Here is a 19922-nt window from a genome sequence, read left to right as displayed (position 1 = left end):
GGAAAATCGCTAAATCTAGGGGATTCGACTTCCAGAATAGAGACAAAGAATAATTTTTCCGATTAGCGAGATTTTTGATGATTTTTAAATGACAATTTGGCGACTTACTTACAAATCTAGCGACTTTTGTGTTGCGAACAACTTATCCTGTAATCAAGTACTATTTAGCTCGAATCAGATCAAATATATGTTTATTATCCTTTTGCTTATTTGAATCGGCGCAGGTCTTGACGAGCTGCAAAAGTACATAGCATTTATGTCCATACTCCCACTTTGATTGCTTTCATCTTTTGCCCTCTAACAGGGACCAACTCCAACCTTTAATGCCCTTTAGTTTGTAGAGACATAAATAAAATATATTACGAATAGCAAGCTGATTATCTGTGGAAGCGCGAATAAAAGGGGATAGGATGTAATATTTTTTCGGTGCTAACTTTTACTTTTGTTCGTTTTGCTAAATTAATTTTTAATTTCGTTGAAGTGTATCAACGAAATTATTATTATTACATTCGATCATAAAGTAAATATACATATTGTATCAAAAGTAAAATTATTGTTATTACATATGATTCTTTCATTTACGTTTTTGTAATGTGAGACAGACGGAATTCCACGAATAATTTTTTTTAGTGACTTTTCAATCAAGATTGGAGTCATTTCATCTCCCAGTTAGCGACTTTTTGTATCAACTTGTTGGCAACACTGCATCTAGGACTGGCAATTCTAAATGCCATTCATATCTCCTGCCAACGGGGGGTACTTTGTGCCCCTCAACTTAAAATAGCAAATTTATGAGACACATTAACGTGAAATTCTCAAAATGAGCAGTGCACGAGATAAGAGTAACCACCAAATTCAGAAAAGGAGGTATACTGGTGGTTTATTATACTGCCATCTAGGAGAGAGACTACTAAATGCCAGTCACACGTCCTACCAACGGGGGGAGGGTACTTTGTGCCCAGCAACTTAAAATAACAAATTTTAGGAGACATACATACCGTACGTTCAATTTGAACGACCGTAAGGTATAAGCTTTAGCTAAACATGTTGAGCAATTACATATTTCCTTACAATTTTAAAGAAACGATAAGAGTAATTACAAAAAATATACTGAGGTGAACACAAAGTACTCCCCTCCCCTGGGTTGATAGTCCGAGGGTTAATAAGTAACCTATTGATTTAAGAGAGCTAAATTACTTAAATGATTTTTTTTTCTTTTATGAATAACCACATGATCATGTATTGCCAGGTACATGCAAAAAACATTTCTGAATTAACAATACCAAAATATCACTGATTTTAAAATTTAATAAGCACTCAACAGGTACAAGAATGTGATATAAACTCTTCCGAATAGGATTTATCACAGCCATAAACGTATCACAGTATCAAAAAATGTATATCACAGCAATCGACACATATTTATATCACAGTACTTAATATCACAATACTATAACAACTGAATTTTATCAAATTTATGGACCGTTAATGAAATGATCAGTCATTTTTATTTTCAAATGGGACTTTTTAATGTTTTCCATACTATTATCGTTATTGTTAAGTAACTGTATATGTTCTTAAAACATGGCATTACATTTGTTGAATATCACATTCCTTTTGAGTGGCTCATGAATTTCCTTAAATTGTTGCAGGGACGTGGTAGCTTTAGCGTCTAATTCACCGCCCAAGTTCTGACCTTCGAGCGCCACTGAAATAAACAAAACAATATTAAAATCAGAGAATAGAATTATATATCATTACTATGTACTGAAGGTAGAAATCAATCACTTTAAATGGAATGGAAACTTAGGCACTAATTTATCAATCAATTTTTATACCAAAAGACAAGAAGTGATCTAGTAAATGTTTATATATATATATATATATATATATATATATATATATATATATATATATATATATATATATATATATATATATATATATATATATACAAAGTGGTGTGATAAAATGAGGAAGAACTACGGAGTAATATAGAAAAGTAAAGAATTACTCTAGATAAATTGTTGAATTGAATAGCTGGAGGGTACCGGGTTCGTTTCCTGATGGGGACACTCGGTCGAAAAAGTGTAAAAAGCTCTTTCAGGCCAGCCATCTGATTAAGATTTTCCTGGGTTTTCCTCATTCATACCAGGCATGTGCCGGGATAGTACCTAACATACAACCTCAGGTTGCTTTCTTCCTTCCCTTTCCTCACATAGTGTGATTGCCGAGGGACATCATCTCTCAAACATGACAGACGAACATGGCCATAGATGTCGAAAACCCTAAAATCTAAGTCCTAAACCTGATGTCTAGAGAGTCATTCATCCAACAGTGGTTTATCAATGTTGAAAACTATATATTAGTTGGACGATTTTTGATTTTAACGGCCTTTTACGAGACCGAGGCCATATGAGACGTTGATCTACCAATTAATGTAGGGCCCTAACCACATGAAGCCGCACTGAAAATCGGACACCGCACCAAAAGAATTGGTTCCGTCTCCACATTTATTGAAATTCAAATTGGAAGTAGTTAAAAATCTATCACAATTTTCCGTTTCAAAACTGATTCCCAAAAAGCAAAGCTTGTAATAGGGTATATATGAGAGTTTTATATGTATTCCGCATCCCAAGGATAGGATCCATCTCAGATCTTATTATTCACTGGAATCAGAAAAAAGCAAATTTAAACACTTCCTGCCTTTAATTTATTCCCATAGAAGAAATATATATTAGACTATAATTACTAGAGATTACATAAGGATCAATGTTAACAAACCAAAACCATATCCTGGGGCCGCGGTTGTTCAGTGATAGAGCGTTCACCTCCGGTGCATGGAGTCCTTGGTTCGATCCCAGCTCGCGCCAAGTGAACTTTGTGGAGGACAAACACTGTGTGCGTGGATTTTCTCCGAGCTCTCTCGTTTTCTCCCACTTCCTTCATTCCACTATTTCATTCATTTCTCATCATCACCGTCTCCTTTAGTCCAGCCGGCATAACCGTGGAACGCAAAACTTAAAGATTTCATTTTTTTTAAAAATTTCACTTCAAAACCATATCCACACAAAAAATTTAAATATCGACTGGGAGCATTAAATTCGAGTCATTATTCAGTTCAAAATCTCTTGTCGTCGTGAATTCTGTCGAGGAATTTGAAGTTTAAAATATGTAAAACGATAATCGTGCCTGTTTAGCTGTATTAGTTACGTAACATGGTCGCTTATTCTGAGGGAAGAACACAGACTGAAAGTATTTTAGAATAAAATCCTGAGACGAATATTTGGACCCAAGAGGAGCGGGAATGGGGAATGACAGAAACTAGCAAACATTATTAGGGGGATCAAGTCTATAATACTAATCTTGACAGGTCATGTAGTAGTCAGAATGGAAGAGAGTAGGAACGCTTTCAAAGTTTTAACTGGAAATCGAATCGGAAAACGACTATTAGAAATACCTAGAATAGATGAGAGGACAATATTAAGATGGATCTCGCAGAAATAGGAATACAAAGTAGAAACTGGATTCAGGTGGCTAAGGACAGAAGTCAATGGAGAGCTTTTGTGAACGCAACATTTAACCTTCGGGTTCCATAGGCAATCGAGTTTGTTAGAAGAAATTAACCTTATAATTATGATCATAGATCAGTGGCGTATTTAGTTGGGGCTTCCGGGCTTAAGCCCCCCCCCGAAATCTTACTTACTATAGTAAAGTATATTAAATATCTTGAAGAATTTTCACATTTTAGGCAAAGCTCCCCCCCCCCCCCGAAAGTTAGCAAAGCCCCTCCCGAAACAAAATCGTAAATACGCCACTGCCATAGATTATAGAAGGACCATAAGATTAGCAAGAATGAGTTAAGTATTTTATTTCAACACGTTAGATTGTATTCAGGTACCTAGGAGGATACCGTTTTTCTATTTCTCGAGACTGCTAAAGGTTAGTCCGCTCTTACAGAAGACAAACTAAAGTATAGAGTGATTCTAAGAGGGTTAAAATATATTAATTTGCAATTCTTGTACCTAAGAACCCTTCGTTTCTGCACATAACCATAGAAATAACCTATGTCGTTACTTCTATTATGTTATCCGCTTTCAAACACTTCTAGTTTTAATAAAGCGATTACGGTTAGGGTTGAGATGGAACCGGCCCTTGGGAAGCTGAGTGTATGTGTGTGTGTGTGTGTTGTGTAATTTTTAATGTATGAGGACCAAAAGTCTCATTCAGTGTGCAATGGAATCAAGTTCACTTTTGTTCATATTGGTTATATTGCACACTTAAGATCTGTATATAAACACCCTTTGACTCACCTCCAGATATTATAATAACTTACAATGTTAGAAGACAGTGTTAACTTTTCCGTGTGCTTCAAGTGTACCTGGAAAAAAATCGTAGTTTAAATTGCCAAATATCAATGTAAAATTATATCCCCTTAGGTTTGTAAGTTGATATACATTTACTTAGATTAAATTACAAAATTTATTGTTTTTCTTTTACATATTTTACAATAAATTTATAAGAAAATACATTTTTGTTGATAAAAATGTAATCTTACACCATTTCATATTAGTAATTTTACTTTGTAGGTGTGAATTGATTTACAGCTACCTGCTTGACAAACAGGTTGTCATCTTTTATTTGTAAATTTACCTATGACTTTTTTTTACAGTGCATAGTACAAGAAAAAATTTATATCCCTTTCTCTTACAGCTTTCGCATTTGAATTTGAGTCCCTTATAAATCTGTGCATTCCAAATATTGAAATAGAGTGTAATTAACTTTACCTCTTCCGGCTTAAATAGCGAGATAAGGGTGGATGGAGATTAAATATTCTTAAGTCACTGAAACCCTATCAAAAATGGAATTCTGGTTATTTTCCATTGATTATGAGTAATACGCAAGGGCGCAGATTTCTCCGTAAATTTCGGGGGGGGGGGAGGCATTCAGATGCAGAAGGTATATATATGAGGATTTTAAGACAAATTGCATTCAAATTATGCCAAATATTGTATATTCATAAATACAATTGGGGGCTTACATCAGTTTTGGGAGGTCCTTGGTAATACGAATCAATATTTGAACAAAAGTAGCAAATTTCTACAATTTTCTGCTTAATCCTTTATTGGGCATTGTTTCTCTCAAGCAACATCGCATTCTATTACGTTATCCGCACAAATTATAAATTCAGTGATCATTTAATTGGCATTGTTACTTTCATACAATATTCATATAATAGAATATATATGATATTGTATTATTATTATTAAACGTGACCGACCAGTTGGTGAAAGGATTATTGCAACTACAGATGATACAGGAGAAAGTCTCGGATAGAAACGTGCCAATCAGCAAATGTAATTCCATGAAGACCATCAATAGGGCCTATTATTATTATTATTATTATTATTATTATTATTATTATTATTATTATTATTATTATTATTATTAGTATTAGTATTAGTATTATTTCTTTTAACATTATGGAACTACGATACATTCCCGAACATTGTAACCCCATATTGAAACTAGAAATATTATACGTTTCTTTCCCGGTTACAATAGGGGACAAACGGGAGCAAGCGGTCCCGGATTCAATTCTCGGTTGGAACACTCGTTCGAAAAAGTGAAAAAGTTTTTTTCAAGTCAGGCATCTAAGTGAGGTTTTCCTCATTTACACAAGAGAAATGCCAGGATGATACCTAACATATAGGTTCCAGGTCTCTTCCTTCCTTCCCTTTTTGTGTGGGTAGTGTGATCCCAGAGGAACGTCATCCCTTATAAGTGACGCACTAATTAGGCCATAAATGCTGAATATCAAGAAATCTAATTCAAAATTCTAATATCCTAATTAAAAGGGGATAAGGGCAAGTGTAAAACCTACTTGTGGATCACTGAATTCATATATATATTTATATATATATAGTGTTCGAAGTGGAAAAAAAAGCAGACTCGACATACCGCTATCTAAATGTTGAAATACAATGAGGGTATGTTGGTTAAAAGATTGCATTTCTATTTACATAATGACTAAGAGCTTCTCTGTAGTTACAGAGGGGGGGGGGGAGGAAGAGGATGAAGAGACCTTGATTCCTCGCCAAGAACTTCATGGAATTTTTTAAAAAAAATATCCCCTTATCTTGTATTACAAGGCATTATAAACGTAAATGCTCAAAAACCGAGATTTTATATTAACAATTTCCTGCGGGGAAAACTCCCGGACCCCCTACTCGACTGACGAGGTAGTCCAATCCCCTGAAGATTCACCTCCACAGTAGACAACACCTAAATTCATCCATGCTCTAAACATGATATTTAGATGCATAAAGGCAAGAAGACATATCATACATAGGAAAGAAACAATTCAATACGGCACATCAAAATATAAACTAGATGAACGCCTTTGATCACGCCTTATTTTAAAAACAAAAGATAGGAAAAATAACAAAAATGTTGTGTTGTCAACTTAGAAATTATTTCTATATAAGAAATAAAAATTTTTAAAGTGCAAAGCTATTCATCACTTACTGTGCATAAAAATGGATTTATTAAAGATATTTAGTATCTACTCTCCAGTGATGGTATGTCTTGATCAGTGAAAAACCACAGGTGATATGCCTTCATCACATTAAAATCAGAGACGGTATGGCATACCATCGTATACCGTTTCACTTCGACCACTGTATATATATATATATATATATATATATATATATATATATATATATATATAGGCCTATATAGATAGATAGATAGATATAGATGTAGACTGCGCGGGATAAACAGTATAAGTAAAAAAAAATCAGGTTTTCAGGAGGCGATTTTTTATTTTACCAAGCATACATGTGAATCAGTTATAGGCTACGAAGAGTACCATTACGCAATTATTCAACCCGCGTTTAGAATTGACTTATACCAAATTAACCGGAGGTGGAGCATGGCATATAGATCTCCAAAATTTTGACTTATCTCACTTTAGCCAATTTCTGACTTATACTTTTTCTCTCGAACAGTATATATACAGGGCGGACCACTGTTAATATAAATGGGTATTACTCATAATCACAGTACTGTGAGAAACAACTTTTGTATGCTTGCTCCTTTCGCCTCCTCGTTGCAATTTCGAATTCAAATAACCAGAGAAGAAGAAAGAGTATCCACAAACACAGACATAACTCACTACATATACAGGATTGTTTGCAATCTTATTACTAAAGGCATTATACAATCAATGAAATAGGAAAAGTTGTTTTCAAACAAGCCGAAGGCAAATTACTCAAGTTAAGCTTGTTAAAACTTTAGCATGTTAAAAGATGGCTCTCCTTAAGGAAAGCGTACAAGTGAGGAGTGCGACCAGAAGCACGAGTTTGGCTAAGGAGAAAAGAATGTCTTATTTCTTGTAAAACATAAGTGTTATAGGTTTATATGCGCGAAATACTAGACCCTCGAAGAGAGGGGATAAGTATAAACCAGAACTTTATTACTCAAAAATAGAAAGTAGTGTAAAATAATTATATTAGAAAGCTTCAGAAAATCTCATTATTGGGCAATTTATCCAGGATTTAAGCAATTTTTAAATCTCTTGAGTTACGGACTACAAACTTTGTTGATGGGTGTTCTTTTCTAGAAACATATTTGTAAAAGTTGCGCCTATTTGCAACTAACGAAATTGAAACTGAAAATCACGCGTGGTCTCTTTGTGGCCAAAGAGTTCAAGTAGGCCTATGTGATCGCGGGTCCGATTTCCGGTGGAAGCTAATATATTTCGGGTCAGTTTTAAGGTGTGGATATCGTGTTATCAAAAATAAGTAGTAAATAAACCCAACCAAACTAATCAGTTAAACTAAAAATATAATATTATTAATATTGGATTGGTACGATTGAAATGTCCAATAGACATACAATATAGCCTACCATTATTATAGGTGAAAAAAAATGAAAATTCAATTCCAGGTTAGTGAGTTACTCTTAGGCTAAAGCAACACACTTTAGACATCGTTGAACCAACTATTAGACTCCCTGATGAAAGATTTGTGGTCTACTATGCAAAGAAGTATTAGTCGCACATTTCACCAGACGGACTTCAGGGAAGTTCTTCCTTGCCGAGAAGTAACGGAGATACCCGAAGAAATTATTGGTGGGATTAATGTTTAGCATCCTTTTCAGCCAAGCTTATATGAGATTTACATTGAATCAAACCGCATTAGCTTCCGCCGGGAACCGAACCATGGTTTTCCGTGTCATGTAAAAAGGTGGTAGTCGGTGAGCGAGATATCAGGAGAATACGATACGTGAGGAAAGATTTCATACTGAAGATCATAGTCTAGAATCACAGGGTCTCCCTTACAAAATTATTACTGAAAAGAATGTCAAATGTCTCCTCAATTCAGTTATCAACCATCAGAAAACCTGATGGAATGATTGCCGAGAATTGGGAAGAAACAGCCACTGGTCTCTTGTAGGGGAGACGGGGGCTGGTTGAAACACCATCTTGCTGGAAACAGTAACGAAAAAATATGAAGAAAGGAGCCATGCAACTCTGTCTTACTAGTTCAGCAGCTGTATTAGCCAACTTTCTTCATTGTATCCGAGTTTCATGGAGATCGCAGTCATCGTTCACAGTTTATCTAGAAAAAATTGTTTTCGAAGGTGGTGAGTAACTTTTAAGAAATTTTGTTTTTTCTTTTATTATTTCAGAATAACAAAGTTATGGAAATATAAATAGTATCCAGCAGGTGATTTGAAGTATAGTGTACAATTTTCATTGCTTACATTCGTATTTAACGGATTATGTGCGAAAGCATTTACATCCTTATCATGACGGTCAGCAAGGGGTTGGTTGAAACACAAATTTTTGGTTGAGGACACAAGATGTTGCATTGGACACCCTGTTCTTGTTTTGTTGGATAACTTTCGATCTCATTTTTAATTCCTGGGGTACAATGGCTCAGTGGTAGAGCGTTCAGCTCCGGTGCTTAGGATCCCGGGTTCGATCTCAGCTTGCGCCATGTGGATTTTGTGGTGGACAACCACCTTGCTCGTGGGTTTTCTCGGGGTTCTCCCACTTTCGTCATTCATTCATTTCTCATCATTGTCGTCTCCTTTAGCCTAACCGGTATATCCGTGGGACGTAAAACTAAAATATTTTATTTCATTTTTTCCATTTTTTTCATTTTTAATTCCAGTAATTGATTTTTGCAAAGGAGGAGTTATTATACTCTTATCTTTCCCTCTGCCCAGTTCCAGTTCATAAGATAAATATTTTTGTCTTTTTTTTTTTTTTTTTTTTTTTTTGTGATACATATTCTAACAGCAAACCTAGGGGTGTATATCATGCCACCTTTGAACTCACGAAATGTTCACTGATGGAACAGTTCTTTTTGTATACCAAAACTGCCATTCCGACAATGAGTAGGGATGCAGTTTTCGCGTAATTGCATAACAAGTAATTTAGATATATGTTGTATTGCAGTGGTATGTTTCATCATTGTCACGAACACATTTTCTGTATGGCTGTGAAAATAGTTTTGATCTGCTTCAAACTTTGTGAAAACGTGTAGAATCTACATTATATAATAGACAATCACATTTAACAAAGTATAAAGTACAATGTGGAATAATATATTCAATTTGTTTCAATCAACCGCACGGTGTGTTTCAACTTCCTCCGTGAACGAGGTAACTTGTAACACTCGCAGACCTGACGAAAATCGTGTGTTACTCCGTAATGCGAACCAATAAAAGAATAAAACTCTACATAACACCAGATGAGATTTCAAGCTTTCATTTGGTGTATGTTTTGTGAATTTCAGATAAATATCACAAAAGTTATGTAGGAAAATCTTAAAAAAAAAAAAAAGTGTTTTAACCAGCCCCAGTCTCCCGTACTCTCTTTTACCAGATGCCAATGAATATTACAAAACGAATATCATAAAGAACTAAAAAGTAAATACAACAATATCGTAAAGTATCCCTCACATGGATTTTGAACTTCAAAATGTTTTAATTGTTATAATTTGTATTTTTTTTTCTCTTTCGAAGAAAGAAAAACAAACGGGAAAGGGCAGGGACGTACGCAGGAATTTATTTCGGGAGGAGTCCAAAGCTTGTCGGGGGGTCCAAACACAATTTCAGCTTAAATTATATTTAAAAATTGTAAAATTGCCCCTAAAATTATACTAAATTTACAAAAACGTCCGGATTTGGGTGGTCCGGACCCCCAGGACCCATCCCCTGCGTACGTCACTGGGAAAGGGAAAACTGATTCGGATACGCATTTCAGAAATATTTTTTAAATCTTTACTTCTATTCATCCGCCGATAATTTTGCTTTCCTTATATTTTAATCCGGGAATAAAAATCCTTTGGTCACTATTCTCTTATATGCGTAAAACTTTCCATTTTGTTCAGTGGAAAAAAATTCATGCCGAATACAGACTAATAATATGGACAGGAATCTAATTATTCGGTGATATTTTTCACACGGAAACTTCCAGATAAGTGTCATAACCCCACCATCAGAATCTGAGGTCGCCCAACAGCTCAAAAAGAAACTGAATATAATATTCCCATGTTTCTAACTAGTTTGCTAAAGCTTCAGGCAGCGTTAACTCTTAAACGGGAGCGTTGGGGTATAACGTACCCTACTGTAAGTCTTTATAATGTGGCAGCATTGTTTCTTTACGATTTCAACTGTTATTCGAGGTACTTGTCCATTGATCTTTAACAAGTAAGCTGATGCAGTGGAATGTGTTTCATACACGTTTGACTAGAAAATATTCTTCGTTTATTTCAAGTGGATGCGAATTTGAATCATAATGGTATTACACAAAAATGTTATTGATTCGAAAATTACAAGAGATTCAATGTGGTTGGCAATCCTGGATTTATTAGTATCATTAGAAATTAATAATTAAGTAATGTGATATGTATTATAACAGTAATGTGAAATAAATCATGTTAAAATGGTACTGCATCAGAAAAATTCATCATAAGATATAATGGTAGATAAATTTCATTTAGTTGGCAATCCTGAGTATAGTATTACATATCATAGTTTATATATGGTACACTATGACTGCATTAGTAGTTTAAAAATGATTATGCATGTGATTGCTAACCTACATGAAAATCAACATATTGGGTATGATATTCCCCAGGGGCCTGCTAAAGTTACGGTAATTGATAAGGGTTAAAGACCTACTTGAAAGTGTTAAAAAAAAAAAAAAATGTACAATGCTTGTTGCTTGTGATAAACTATTAAAGAACGTCGTACTATCGAGATGACAAATGGGCCTTACTGCCTTTAACTAGAATTCATTTAGGATTATAGTGATGCCAACCTTAAACATCACAAAATCACACCCCGAGAGACAAAAATTCCCATTTTCCTTCTGAATTTCCCAGATTTATATACTACTGTTACAAAGACGACATAAATACGAAAAATGAAACTACAGTATGTTACTAATTTTTTACGATATCTGAGTGAATTATCCGTAAACTTCGATCTTCTATCTCTGTGAAATAGTTTATGAAGAAGTATTTTCCTTAATCGAAAACGAGTATATTTTATTCCCTGAAATACAGTTTTTAAATCACAGCTTTGTGGCATTAACTCCTACCAACCGTAATAAACAGTGGCGTATTTAAGGGGGGCTTACGGGCTTAAGCCCCCATCCCGGAAATTTTATTTACTATACTAAAGTAAATGAAACATCTTACAGAATTTTCACATTTCCAGAACTAAAGTCACCAACCCCCCCACCGGAAACAAGATCGTAAATAAGCCATTAGTAACAAATAATAATAATAATAATAATAATAATAATAATAATAATAATAATAATAATAATAATAATAATAATAATAATAAACTTTGTTCTCCATATATTTCATGAAGAACGTCTTGGAAGTTTATTGCTTCTAGACTGGCATTTTACTTTATTTCTTCCACTCACTCGTTCGTAGGTTAATTCTCTTTTCTTAACTAGCAGAACATAATTTCTGTTCCTTGGGGCTCTATTTCTTTTTAATCATCACACATAATTAGGCTGCTCCGCTAATCAGTTCTGCACTAGCATGCACCTTTCCGATAATAAAATAGATACATCAGGCCATAATTTGACAATTATCACTGATTTCGTGCTTATTTCCGGTTCATTATCTCTACTTTTCGCCCCTAGAGAATTCTATTTGCGTGGGTTTTATATCTACCGTATGTGTATTATATGAGAAATCCCATATGTGTTACTCTTTACCCCATTCTGAAAATTTAGCGTCAAAAAATCTCACGAAATGGGATCTTTAACACAGGTTGGCGTCACTGATTAGCACAGGATATGCATGTACTAAGAGAGGGGCTACTAGAATCGGATCAGCATTAGCGCTGTTTAAATTACTCGAATAATTTGTATGCTATTATTCGAATAAACGAATATTAATTTTCAATATTGGAATAATTATACGTTATCCCAATAATTATTCTATATTCGAATTATTTATCCGTTATCCGAATAAATGAAAATGTGCCCTTGTAGGCTATAGAACACAAATGATTAATGAAAATGAATGATGATAAAATTAATTTTTTGTGCTCTCCCACCAGCAATCGAAACCGGAATCATGTGCACACACACTCAGGGCCGGCCTTAGGCAATTTGCCGCAACCCCTCCCCCTTTCTCCAGAAAGAACAAATCTTAAAAGATACAATTTTAAGTATACTACCCCACAGTGGCGTATTTAGGGGGGTGGCTTCCGGGCTTAATCCCCCCCGAAATCTTACTTAGTATAGTAAAGTAAATGAAATATCTTGCAGAATTTTCACATTTCCAGGCAAAACCCCCCCGAAAGTTAGCAAAGCCCCTCCCGAAACAAAATCGTAAATACGCCACTGCTACCCCATCATGAAAAACGAAGGGGAGGGAAACGACACTCGGACTCAGAAGGCCTAAACACTACAAATATAACCTCGTATATGCTTTTTTGTTTAAATAATAATCTATTATGTTAGTGAAAGAGCAAATACACTTCCAGAGAAATTCTTTTTATAGAATTCAATATCGAGCTTCAATCTCAATATATCAGTTTGCAATTTCAGAGCAATTAGGTTATTTAGCTCACACTTCTTGATTTTCTTTCTACATCTGCTAAATAATAATAATAAAAGGAAAATTTGTTTCCATCTTCAATGATAAGGAACTTGTTTGTGACAAAGACAAGACTAGGGGCCGCGGTGGCTCAGTGGTAGCTTGGGGTACTAGGTTCACTCTCAGCTTGCCCTAAGTGAGCTTTGTGGTGAACAAACACCGTGTACATGGGTTTTCTAGGGGTTCTCCCGTTTCCTCCCGCGTTCTTCATTCCACCATTTCATTCATTTCTCATCACCACCGTCTCCTTTAGCCTAGCCGGCATAACTTGTGGGACGTAAAATTTAAAAGATTTCATTTCATTTCAAAGACAAGACTAGTTTTCATATCAAAACTGTGATAACTAACTAAATAGAACAAGTGTTCGCTACTGTGCGGCAATTGAGTTTTTGTATTTGACAACAATCAAGCAATTCATGCTGAGATTTATTTAACCACTTGCTTCAGCATTGTCCATGTGACCTTAAGTACCCGGCTATTTGGTAGCGTTTCCAAAGCGTATTTATTGCTCATGCGTACGCTTGGAATACGCTGACCATGTATTTAAATGTAGATGGCTAATCACAAACGCGAAATCAATAAAAACGCAGAGAAAACGTCAGCTCGAGCGTATTTGGTGCGTTTCGGAACAATAGATCGCCTGTTGTTTAAGAGATGTCTAAAGGAAGGACAAAAAGGAAAGACGTGTTGCCAGACAAGGGGATTTTTTAGAAAGAAACAGCTGCTTGGAAGATGCTTTGTGCAGAGTATTGGAACTTTGCTATTACAGACCTGGACCTGGCAAAAAGACCCGGAAACCCTGAATGGCTCACAGTATGATTTATAACACTGGCAAAAGTAAAATTACCGAGTAGCCACTTTGACCGCGTTCCCTGTGGGGGGTAACGCATTCTCAAGTAGCCGTACGCTAAACTAATGCAACCTAAACATGATTTATGAACGCAGTATTCAAATAGAAGGTCAGCTTAGTAAATTTAACTAAAATTATCACGAAGTTTTTTAAATAATGTAGCTATGACAGATTTTACCGCCCCTTGAAACTTGCCGCCCAGTGTTGCACATGTTGCAGAAATGGTAGAGCCGGTTCTGCACACTCTTGCCACTAGATTATCAGGTAGAGTTTTATCCGAATAAATGTTCGAATAATAAACATTATTGGAATGTGGCAAGAATCCATTATTCGAAAATTGAAGTAATAAATTATTTCAATTTTAACCGTACTATTCGGTATTCCACCTCACTACGCCAGTGGGGTTCGCAGTATCATAGCTTGTGTTGTTGAGAATTATGTTATTACTACATCAAAAATGAGTAAGCAACGTAAGAATCTGGAAATACAAGAAAATGAAGAAAACACAAGAAAAAAGTAAACAAGACATAAGCAAGAACTTTCTAAAACGGAAACTTTGTGTATCTGTTTTCTTGTTCTAAAACCGTGGGAATGTCGATGCTCTAACTAAAGAAATAAATAAATAAATTATAATACTCCCACTCCTAAACTCTACTTATCTAGCGAGCATAAGGCGCCCATGTTAGGTTTCCAAGGGGGGGGGGGCAAGTATAAGCGACATTTCAAATATAGTTTTAAATTTTGCTGTAGCTAATGTAAAAATTCTATTGGGTTTTCGGTATTCCGAAGTACGATTTCCTCTAGGGGGCGAGCGCCCCGTTGCCCCCCTTGATGGGCGCCCTTGCTAGCGAGACTTCTAATTGCAATCCTAGATTAGAGCGCTTACCTCTGGTGTGTGTTCGCGGGTTTTCACGCGGTCCTTCCCTTCATGTTCGCGGGTTTTCTCGCGGTCCTTCCCTTTTTTCCCACATTTTCATTTCACTAATTATTCCATTATCATTCACTTGTCTTAATTATCCGTCTCCGTTAGCCTAAAGGACATAATTATAGAACGTTAAATTGAAAGAATTCATTTAATTTTTATTTTGAAATTCTAGACGTTCTACCAGGGGCGGATCCAGGGGGGCGAACTTTCTTATTTTATATATATAAAGAAAACCCATCCCCAAGTTCGGAGCCCTTAAAAGTAACAGTATGACAACCCACCGTTCCCCCCAGAAGTCAGTCCTGGATCCGCCCCTGCGTCCTACCTTGTTCTGTCGTCTCTTCATTTTTAGTTTTACATTATTGGCGTATAATATAAAGAACCAGTTGAGAATGCATTAAGCGCATTGCCAGAACGAACTTTAAAAAAAAAAATTAATTTTTCTTATTAGCTTCTACAGGCTTTTTATACCAAGATGTACTTTATTATTATACTCATTAAACAATTATTGTAACATATTTATCCATTTATAATTTTCTTGAGTACTGTTTTTCTCGACATGTTTTGTTTAAGAGTTCAGTTAAAACGTTCTATGATATGTTGTTTTACGAAGACACGCTCAAAATGCACAGCTCAAAACTGAGAAATTCGCAAAATAACATCTCTCTCTCCCTGACTTACGGTTCCCGAGATACGGCTTCCTAAGTCTCCCGAAATCCGAACTTTTTTTTTAAACAATATCTGCGGAACAATGGCCAGCGGTTACTATTTGATACCAAAATGTTCATCATCCTCTTAGGTATTGATCAACATCAATAAAATCTCTCTATGACTCACGGTTCCTGAAATATGGCTTCTTAAATCTCCCGATATCGGAGCTCTTTTGGACAATATCTCGGGAACAGTAAAAGTAACGCATCCTTATTTGCAGTCTTCGGTAAAATTGACAGAAATAAAGGATAAAATGACCCACCATTATTAAAATTAAAATAGTACTAAAAATAAACTCCCCTCAAGTCTTTTATTATGACAATAGCAAAATGACAACTAGATACTAAAATTAATGAGAAAAGAAAAAGAGAAAAATCGAAAACTACCATTAGTCCATTTTGCTCCAAGCTTTAGTTGATTAGTTTGGCACCAAATACAGGATATTTAACGTCGTCATGATAATTTTTATGAAACGAAAATTTACCCCCTCTCGGTGTTTGCGTAATAAATACGATTTTTTTAAAAAAATAATGAAATCGAAACACAATCACTTTTACGTCCCACGATTATGCCCTTTAAGCTAAGGGAAACAAATGATTAGGGCAAGAATTGGCGGAATGATAATGTAAGAGGAAAAGGGAGTACATCGAGAAAACCCGCGCACCCCAAAGGTAAGCGCTTTATCACTACTGTGTCACTGTGCCCCTCGTTTGCACAATAAATTTTATACATATCCACTGACAGTAACCTGGCATTCTATCAAACAGTGGGATTTCAGTTGGAACCAAGGGCATAGTTTCTCCTCACAAGAATGTTCACGCCTAAAACAAACGTGTACCGGTATCTTTGAACTTCATACATTTTTTTTTTTAAATAGTATGGTTTAAAATAATAAAATTTGATTATATTTTACAATTACGGACTATTCATTATTGTAACTGGGATGAATGGGTGATAGATCCTGAATGTGAAATCATAATTGTCGAAGTGGGGAGCAAGGCAGTTGCAGACAGAACGAAAAAAACAAAACAAAAAAAAAAAAAAAACACTCTCTTCGTACTGGAATGTTTCAATAAGGAGAGTTCACACATTTCACTATCCATAATTATTAAACTTTATAAGATTAAGGACACTGTTAACTATTAATTCACCCATTAATTAAGGGCAGCGGTGGTTCAGATGTAGAGTGTTCACCCCTGGTGCGTGGTGTCCTTGGTTCGCTCCCAGCTCACCGTGTGCGTGGGTTTTCTCGAGGTTTCCCGTTTCCTCCCACTTTTTTTCATTCATTTCTCATCATCACCGTCTCCTTTACATTCGCCGGCATAAGCGTAGGACGTAAAACGTAAAGATTTCATTTCATTTTCACACATTAATTAGGCCTGCATTTGAAATATATGTTGATTATCCCTGTATGTAAATTACTGTATTGATCCCCTGTAAATTATTGATCCCCACTAAGTTTCTAGTGATAGAAAATTTTCTTCCGAGAATAAGTATTAACCTGGGGAATTCCCCTTCATCCCTTTAGAATATTGCATTCCGTTTAGTTCCCCACTACAGGAATGATGGGCGCCCAAAGGGGGGCTCGGCCCCCTGGCTCACGAAAATGTAAACGTAATATAGCAAACCACGTATATTAAATACCAGACGTAATATAGCAATCATGGAGATGGGTCCCCCTAGAAATTTTTCTTCGGACGCCCCTGACAAGCATATATGAAAGGCTCAGAGAAAGATGATAATAAATCACATTTTCTAACCTTCGAGAAAACTGATAAAAAAATTCTAACATTCCAATGTAATGCAATGTAATGGCACATACTAAACAAGCTTTTTTCTGCCATATATAGGTACATTTACCAAATCAAACTACCTACATTCTGTTCTGTGGTCCGATTCCACCCCATTTCACCTAATTAACTAATTTAACTGGAAGTGGCGCTTATCATTGTCTTTCGCTCACATATTGAAGCAACATGAAACGGTATGCTACATATGCAGCCAGTCGTAGGTAAAGTGATGCCATCTCTCGCCAAACTCTCATATCAAGATAGTCAATAATACTAGGTGCTAAAAGACACATACGACTTCGCAATACCAAGCAAGAACAAAACTGGATTATTGCAGGTAACTCATGACGTAAGCAGTTACTGGCAAATTATTGGTCGTGCGTGACTGGTGCGGAAGGGGTTAACTTTTTTAATTTCAAACTTCTTCAAATATATGTTCTCAGACTTATATGAATTTCTTATATAAACCAAATTATTATGTATCTACTTACATTCACTGTGGTTTTACGACGTATGTACACCACCCATTTGTTGCAGGTAAACTTCAATAGTAGCACCGTCACCCATACCAAGTGATATCGGGGTGTCGGTTTCTTCTAGTTGTTGCCCATCATAAAGAAACCTCGCCATATCTCTGGGCACTCCGTAACGGTCACAGAAGTAATCCATAACTCTCCTCATCTCCATGGCGTCTTTTAATCTTAATTCGATTTCAACTCCATTTTGAGACAACAGTTTAATCTTGACATAGCGGTGGGTTGTTGCTGGAGAGGTGCTGCTGGTTGCCATAATGTCCAGTAAACAAGACACAAAGTAACTAGTAAGCTCTCAAGCTTTCAGATTGAGTAGCGCAATACTTGAGTCGGCACGAAATGAGCCACGACTGATCGCTTCGCGTACCCGCAACTAAATGAGACAGTAAGAGTACTGTATTCTCTTTATCTTCCTCAAACCTCAAAACAGGGTTGGGTTTTTGTTTCAATCGAAAAAACTCAGTACTTAATTACCCAATCTATTGTATCGTAACGAAATCGACCCATAAATGGAAGTAAACTGTGTCATAATTATGTTCGTTACCTATATAGATATTTATCAATGGAATGAGGAAATTAACACTGCAATGAGGACCTTTAACTTCAAGAAGTACTGCTGCCTCTAGTGGCAGTTTCAAGAACTAAAATTTTTATTCTTTCGTAGGGACTTTTTTTTAATCATTCATCCCTACCCAGAATCTCACCCCTACACATGGTGGAAAAAAACAAACTTGCTGCTCTAAAAAGAACAAAGTACGAAGTAACAATGAAATAACGAATATACTGCATATGTAACGTTTCTCTGGAGTAATGTTTGTGTTTATCTTCCTCAAATCTCATACAGGGTTGGGTTTTTCTTTCAATCAAAAAAATCGTGCGGAATTATCCAAGTTACTGTATTGAAACGTAATCACACACAGGACCGTAGCCAGCCCAAATTTTTAGGGGGAGTCGGTAAAAGTTAGGGGGGGCCCGACCCAATCATATTATACTTTATCACCATATTATAGTTCATTTGCAAGCCTACCATGAAATTTTATGGGGGCCAGCCAAAATTTAGGGGGGGCCCGGCCCCCTCTTGCCCCCCGTGGATACGGGCCTGATCACACATAAATGGAAATAAACTGTAACTTACGATTGTGGTCATTACCTATATAGATATTTATCATACATTTTGAATTCTAAAACAGGTTTGCTATTATTTGTATTGTTAATATAATTAGTGAAGGAAGTATATAGAATTAATACGGTACTATTTCCGCCTTATGAAAGCATTTATTGTCTACACATAAGTGTGGTAAAATTGCATTTTTTGGAGGGGGGGTGCAAATTCTTCATTCCAATATATTATTTGCTATTTAATTATTAATGATAATTGCTGTTGTATATTCAACATTATATATTTAGTAATTTAAAAAAAAATTGGTTCGGAAATCATTTGTGAAAACTCTGTGTAAATTAATGTTAAAATGTGATGCAAGTTGAAACTCGTTTTGTGTTATCAGTTTAACGAACTATAACCTAAAGAATTGCAGCAACAACAGACTTTAAAGAAGGAGGTTCCGGAATCCGAAAAGTAAAATCTGAAAATTTTGGAATTCGGAAGAATTTCGATCTCGGAAAAATTCCGGAATACGGAAAAATCCGGATTTCGGAAATATGCCCATCTCGGAAGAATTCCGGAATTTTTCCTAACTCCAGATTTTTTTTAGTTCCGTAATTTTCCTAATTCCGGATTTTTTCCGAATTCCAGAATTTTCTAGATTCCTGAATTTTTCCGAAATCCGGAAAGTGATATTTCCGATTTCCGGAATTTGGATTCCGGAAAATTTTGGCTTTTTTTTTTTTTTTTTTTTTTTTTTTTTTTTTTTTTTATAACTGTTAAACCGCAGACGATAACGTCGTCTCTTCGGGAGGGATAAATATGGTAAACATTGGTTATGATTGATACACATATATGGTCTA

At 35.6% G+C, this 19922-nt stretch overlaps 1 pseudogene across 1 annotated transcript; it reads right to left on the bottom strand.

Annotated features, from left to right (window-relative positions):
- Positions 1–1317: 1317 nt before the first annotated feature.
- LOC145671843 (small ubiquitin-related modifier 1 pseudogene) lies at positions 1318–18349 on the bottom strand (annotated as a pseudogene). Its single transcript, XR_014128537.1, has 2 exons — positions 17916–18349; positions 1318–1708 (listed from the first exon to the last, which is right to left on the bottom strand). The product of XR_014128537.1 is annotated as a small ubiquitin-related modifier 1 pseudogene (transcript).
- Positions 18350–19922: the final 1573 nt, after the last annotated feature.

Source organism: Thermobia domestica, chromosome 15 (genome assembly GCF_964235325.1).
Source record: "Thermobia domestica chromosome 15, izTheDome1.hap1.1, whole genome shotgun sequence".
Classification (NCBI taxonomy): Eukaryota; Metazoa; Arthropoda; class Insecta; order Zygentoma; family Lepismatidae; genus Thermobia; species Thermobia domestica.
The sequence above is the reverse complement of the archived record's forward strand: the minus strand, read 5'-3'. Positions and strand labels throughout refer to the sequence as shown.